Source organism: Orycteropus afer, unplaced genomic scaffold, assembly GCF_000298275.1.
Source record: "Orycteropus afer afer isolate SDZICR_OR568_19922 unplaced genomic scaffold, OryAfe1.0 scaffold00030, whole genome shotgun sequence".
In the NCBI taxonomy this organism is placed as follows: domain Eukaryota; kingdom Metazoa; phylum Chordata; class Mammalia; order Tubulidentata; family Orycteropodidae; genus Orycteropus; species Orycteropus afer.
The window spans coordinates 6,268,296-6,274,515 of record NW_006921617.1 but is presented as its reverse complement, the minus strand read 5'-3'; the positions used below and the strand labels follow the sequence as shown (position 1 = coordinate 6,274,515).

The 6,220-nt window shown below is 37.6% G+C and overlaps 1 non-coding gene across 1 annotated transcript; it reads left to right on the top strand.

Annotated features, from left to right (window-relative positions):
• The first annotated feature begins 3,649 nt into the window (after window positions 1-3,649).
• On the top strand, window positions 3,650-3,787 carry LOC122149527. The gene has a single exon (XR_006163178.1). It is a non-coding gene; the product is annotated as a U11 spliceosomal RNA (small nuclear RNA).
• The last annotated feature ends 2,433 nt before the right edge of the window (window positions 3,788-6,220 follow it).

Genomic DNA, 6,220 nt, shown 5'->3' with positions numbered 1-6,220 from the left:
AGTGCAGCTTGGATTGCTTCCCTTAATATGATCAGTTCTTGATCTTATGCCACCTCTTGAAATGATTGAACATCGATCAATCCTTTTTGGTATAGTGACTCTGTGTTCCTTCCATCTTCTTTGGTGTTTTCTGCATCATTCACTATTTTGCTCATAGAATTCTTCAATATTGCAACTCAAAGCTTGATTTTTATCTTCAGTTCTTTCAGCTTGAAAAATGTTGAATGTATTCTTCTTTTTTTATTTTCTAACTCCAGCTCTTTGCACATTTCATAATAATACTTTACTGCCCTTTGAAATCTCTTATTCAGCTCTTTCATTTCATACTTTTGGTTTAGCTGTTCTATGTTCAAAACAATATTCAGTCTCTTCTGGCATTGTTTTGTCTTTTCTTTCTCTCCCATCTTTTTAATGACCCTTTGCTTTCTTCATGAATGATGTCCTTGATGCCATCTCACAACTTATCTGGTCTTTGGTGGTTAGTGTTCAGGGCATCAAATCTATTCTTCAGATGATCTTTAAATTCAGGTGGGATAAACTCAGGGTTGTACTTTGGCTCTTGTGGATTGTTTCAATTTTCTTCAGCTTCAGTTGGAATTTCTAATTCTAAAAGCTCACTGCTGTTGAGTCGAACCCCACTCACAGAGACCCCTCCTTGGGTTTCTGAGGCAGCATATGAGCAATTGATGGTCTCTTCCACAGCCAGCCCCTGGCCTTGTTCTGACTAATGATAATGAGCTTCTCAATCATCTCCTCCCACAGTTGATTTGATTCCTGTGTGTTCTATTGGGTGAGATCCACATGTATAGTCATCGTTTACATTGTTGAAGAAAGACATTTGCAATCAGTAAGTCGATGGTCTTGCAAAATTCTGTCATGTGATTTCTGGCTTCATTCATATCACCAAAGCCTTATTTTCCAACTAGTCATGCTTTTTCTTTATTTCCAACTTTTGCATTCCATTGTCAATGTATTTTGATTGCATGTTTGATCAATTTCAGACTGCAGAAGTTGGTAAAAATCTGCAATTTCTTCATTTTGGTACTAGTGATTACTGTGTAGATTTGAATAATAGTCATATTAAGTGGTCTTCCTTATAGGCTCATGGATATTAACCTTTCACTGAAAGTGTACTTTAGGATCAGTCTTGAAATGTTCTTTTTAATGATAAATGTGATGTCATTCCTCTTTAATTTGTCATTCCTGGCACAGTAGAGCATATATTTGTTTGATTCAAAATAGCCACTTTAGCTCACTGATGCTGAGGATACTAGAAATTTCACTTCACTTTTTTACAACTTCCAATTTTCCTAGATTCATACTTTACACATTCCATGTTCCTATTATTAATGGATGTTTACCATGTTTCTTCTCCTTTTGAGTCATGACACATCAGCAAATGAAGGTTTCAAAAGCTTAGCTCCATCCAAGTCATTAAGGTCAATTCTAGTTTGTGGCGGAAGCTCTTCCCCAGTTGTATTTTGAGTGCATTCTAACTTCAGAGGCTCTTCTTCTGGTACTATATGAGACAGTGTTCTGAAGCTATTCATGATATTTTCACTGGTCAATTTTTTTCAGAAGCAGACTGCCATGTCCTTCTTCCTAGTCTGTCTTAGTCTGGAAGCTTTGCTGAAACCTGTCTGCCATCATCTGGGTGACCCTCCTGGTATTTGAAATACTAGAGGCATAGCTTCCAGCATCACAGCAACACACAGCCACCGCTATAGGACAAACTGACAGACGAGTGGTAGAGAAAGAGGTTCACCTTTTTTTATTGACTATGCAAAGCCTTCGACCGTGTAGATCATAACAAATTATGGATAACATGATGAAGAATGGAAATTCTAAATAACTTATTTGTACTTGAGGAACCTGTACATAACCAAAGGCAGTTGTTCAAACAGGAGAAGGGGATCCTGTGTGATTTGAAATCAGGAAAGGTGTGTGTCAGGGTTTTGTCCTTATACCATATTTATTAATCTAAGCAAATAATTTGAGAAGCTCAGTTATATGAAGAAGAACATGGCATGAGGATTGGGGAAAGACTCATTAATAACATGCAGTATGTGGATGACACAACCTAGCTTGCTGAAAGCAAAGTGGATTTGAAGCACTTACTGATACAAATCAAAGTATAAGTTATACCGCAATATAAGGAAAACAAGAGTCCTCACAATTGGACCAATAAGCAACATCATGGAAAACAGAGAAAATATTGAAGTTATGAAGGATTTCATCTTAGTAGGATCCACAATCAACACCCAATGGAAGCAGCAGTCAAGAAAACAAATGCCATATTTCATTGAGCAAATTTGCTGCAAAAGACCTCTGTAAAGTATTAGAAACCAAAAACAAAAACAGACCATGGTCCTTAGACATCTTTCAGTCCTGGAACTGAATTCACTTCCCTAGCTCAACTTTTAGCCAAACGATAGCCAGGCTTATTGTGTGGAACTACAACAACACTCATTACAGCAGTCAATCATATCAGATCAAAAGGGTGGCATTTACCTGGGGAAAAAAACTCAGAAGGCAGGAAAGGATAGGAAAGAAGAAAAAGGGGAAATGGTAAACACAGAGAGGAAGTGAGAAGAGTGCTGTTGCATTTTGGCAATTGCAATATATATCACAAAACAAAATGTATATGAATTGAAATAAAGTGTTAAAAAGTAAAGATGTCATTTTGAGGACTTAAGTGTGCCTGACCCAAACCGTGTTGTCTTCAATCACCTCATATGCATGTGAAAGCAACACGATGAATAAGGAAGACTAAAGAAGAATTGATACACTTGAAATGAAGTATTGGTGAAGAGTACTGAACATACCATGGACTACCAGAAGAATGATCTGTTCGATTCATCTTGGAAAAAGCCAGAATGCTCCTTAAAAGCAAGGATGGTGACACTTTGTCCCACATACTTTTGACATGTTATCCGGAGAGGACAGATGGTTCTGACTCATAACAACCTTACGTATAAGAGAACAAAACATTGCCTTGTCTTGAGCATCCTCAGAATAGTTGCTATGTTGGAGCCCATTGTTACAACCACTGTGTCAATCCATTTCATTGAGGATCTTTCTCTTTTATTGCTGACCCTTTACTTTACCCTTTCCTAGTGGCACAGTGCTTAAGCACTCGGCTGCTAACTGAAAGGTTGGTGGCTCAAATCTACCAGATGCCCCATGGGAGAAAGATGTGGCAGTCTGCTTCTGCAAAGATTTATAGTCTTAGACATCTTATATTCCATCTTTTAGGTTTGCTATAAGTTGGAGTAGACTTGCTGGCAACAGGTTTTGTTTTGTTTCTACTTTACCAAGCACAGTGCTTTTCTCCAGGGATTGCTCCCTCCTGATGTGCAAAGTAAGTGAGATCATCTCCCCGTCCGTCCTTCTAAGGAGGATTCTGGCTGTATTTCCTCCAAGACACATTTGTTTGTTCTAGTGGTCCATGGTATATTCAATATTCTTCACCAAAACCACAATTCAAATGTGCCAGTTCTTCTTCAGTCTTCATTTCTTCATTTTTAGTTGTCTAGCTTTCACATGTATATGAAGTGATTGGAAAATACCATGACTTGGTTCAGGGACACTTTAGTCCTCAAAGTGATATTTTTAACACTCAAGAGAGGTCTTTTGAAAAAAAAAAAAAAAGAAGGACTTCTTTCGTGAAGTTGCACACATAGGGTATCTCTATTGTTCTACATGCGGAATCGACATCAAGAGATTTTGGAAGTGTAATTTATTTTTGTTCCTTGGGCAGCTGGTGATTGTTGGTCCCGGAGCCCCCCCCCCAAAAAAAAAGAAAGAGAGAGGGGTCTTTTGTAGCACATTTACCTAACACAATTGGTCAACTAATTTCTTCACTGTTGCTTCCATGGGCATTTATTGTTAATCTAAGAAGAATGAAATATTTGACAACTTCATTTTCTTCACTATTTACTATAATATTGGTTTTTTTTGATCCTGTCGTAAGGATTTTCATTTCCTTTATGTTAAGGTGTAATATTGAAGGCTGTAGCTTTTGATCTTCATTAGTAAGTGCTTCAAGCCATCTTCATTAGAGAAATACAAATCAAAGCCACAATGAAATACACTTCATACTCACTCTTATGGGCATTATTTAAATAAATAAATAAGGCAGAAAATAAGTGTTGGTGAGACTGGGACACTTGTACATTTTGGTAAGAATGTAAAATGTGCAGTTGGTATGGAAAATAGTTTAGCAGCTTCTAAAAAAGTTAAATGTAAAACTAAAAAAACTCACTGCCATTGAGTTGATTTTGACTCATAGCGACCCTTATTGCTTTTCCACCCCTGTATATCTTTATGGAAGCAGAATGACTGCCCCATCTTTCTTCCATGGAGCAGCTGGTGGGTTCAAACCATGAGCCTTTTGGTTAGCATCCAAATGCCTTAACCACTACACCTTCACAGCTCCTTAGAATAACCATAGGAGCTAGATATTAACCCAAGAAAACTGAAAGAAAAACTCAAACATGTGTGTCAATATTCATTGCAGCCTTATTCACAATAGCCAAAATAACACAAGTGCCCATCAATAGATGAATGCATTAATAAAATATGGAATATATATACAATGTAATATAATTCAGCTATAAATTAAAATACAGTTCTGATACATAGTACAATATGGATGAACTTTGGAAACATTATGTAGGTGAGATAAGCCAGACACAAAAGAACAAATATTGCTTGATTCCACTTATATGAAATATCTAGAATAGGAAAAATGCAGAGATAAAAGATTAGTGATTACCAGGGGTTGGAGAGAGGGAAAAAGAGGGGGACTCACTGCTGTCGAGTTGGATCTGACTCATAGTGACCCCTCCTTGGGTTTCTGAGGCAGTATCACTATGGAAGTAAATTGCCCAACTTTCCTTCTGAGGAGTGACTAGAAAAAGAGGTGGAGTAGGGACAAAAGAAAGAAAGAATGATTCTAAGGTTTTGGTCTTAGTAACTTGATAGATGGAAGTGCCATTGCAGTAGGATGGGGACTGTGATAGGAGCATGCTTGCGGAGTCTGGAAATCAAGGCTTCCATTCTGGCATTTGGATTGAGATGCCTATTGGATACGAAGATGTCAAGTGCACAGTTGAACAGAGACATAGGTGTGGAGTTGTCTGAATGTAGAGGGTATTTAAGGCTGTGAAAGGCACCAGGGGAAGGAATGTAGCTGGGGTGAAGGTCAGGATGCCTCCACCCTCCAGAGGATCTGTCTCGTTCTTTGCCCTGAGCCGAATGTGCCGAGGCTCCCTTCCATTACCAGCCTTCCATACCAGATCTGAGCAAAGGGGGAAGGATGGGAGGCAGGAAACTCCCATCCTAATGATAATAATCATAGTACATGTAAGTTTCTAACCACAAACCATACAAGAAGCAGAAAAAGGACAAATCACAAAACTTTAAGAAAGTAAACAGTTTTCCTGAAGTGTCATAATTTTTAAACCTCACTTTAATATTAAACCACATCTCTAATCTAGGTATTAGTTATGAACCGTACTGCTGTAACCCAAATATTTGCTCCTTGCTTCTCTGTTCTAAGCTTTTCCCCACTTTTAACATCATTAAAATAAAAATCCAGTAATACAAAATCATGTTAAAATAACATAGAATTTCCTGAAGACTCATTCGCAAGGACTATAGGGAATGCCTTACCATGCACCTAACCTATCCCCTACTTAACTCTCAGTCCATTTTCTTCTCCCTCCTGGATTCTTCCTTTCACTAATATCAAAGTACTACCTTTTTCTAATGTGCAGAGTTCCTCTCCGAAAACTGACACCACCCTCTACCCTAAAGGCTGCTTCTACTCCACACTAGACTACTGAAAGCATTTTCTCTCTCACAGTGGCCTTCCTACAAAGAACTTTTCATATTAGCTTGTTGGGAAGGTAAAATGTTCTCCAAATTATTATGTAGAGAACTTTTTTTTAAAAAAATGGTTTCCAGTAATTTTAAGTGTAGGGTTTAGACATTCTAGATCAGTACTATCCACATGTGGCTATTGAGAGCACTTGAAAAGTTTCCAAATTAAGATGTGCTAGAAGTGTAAAATGCACACTGGATTTTGAAGACTTAGTATGAAAAGAAGTAAAATAATTAATATTTAAAAATATTAATTACATATTGAAATGAAAATACTTTAGATATATTGGGTTGTCGTTGTTGTTAGGTGCCATGCAGTTGGCTTGAATTCATA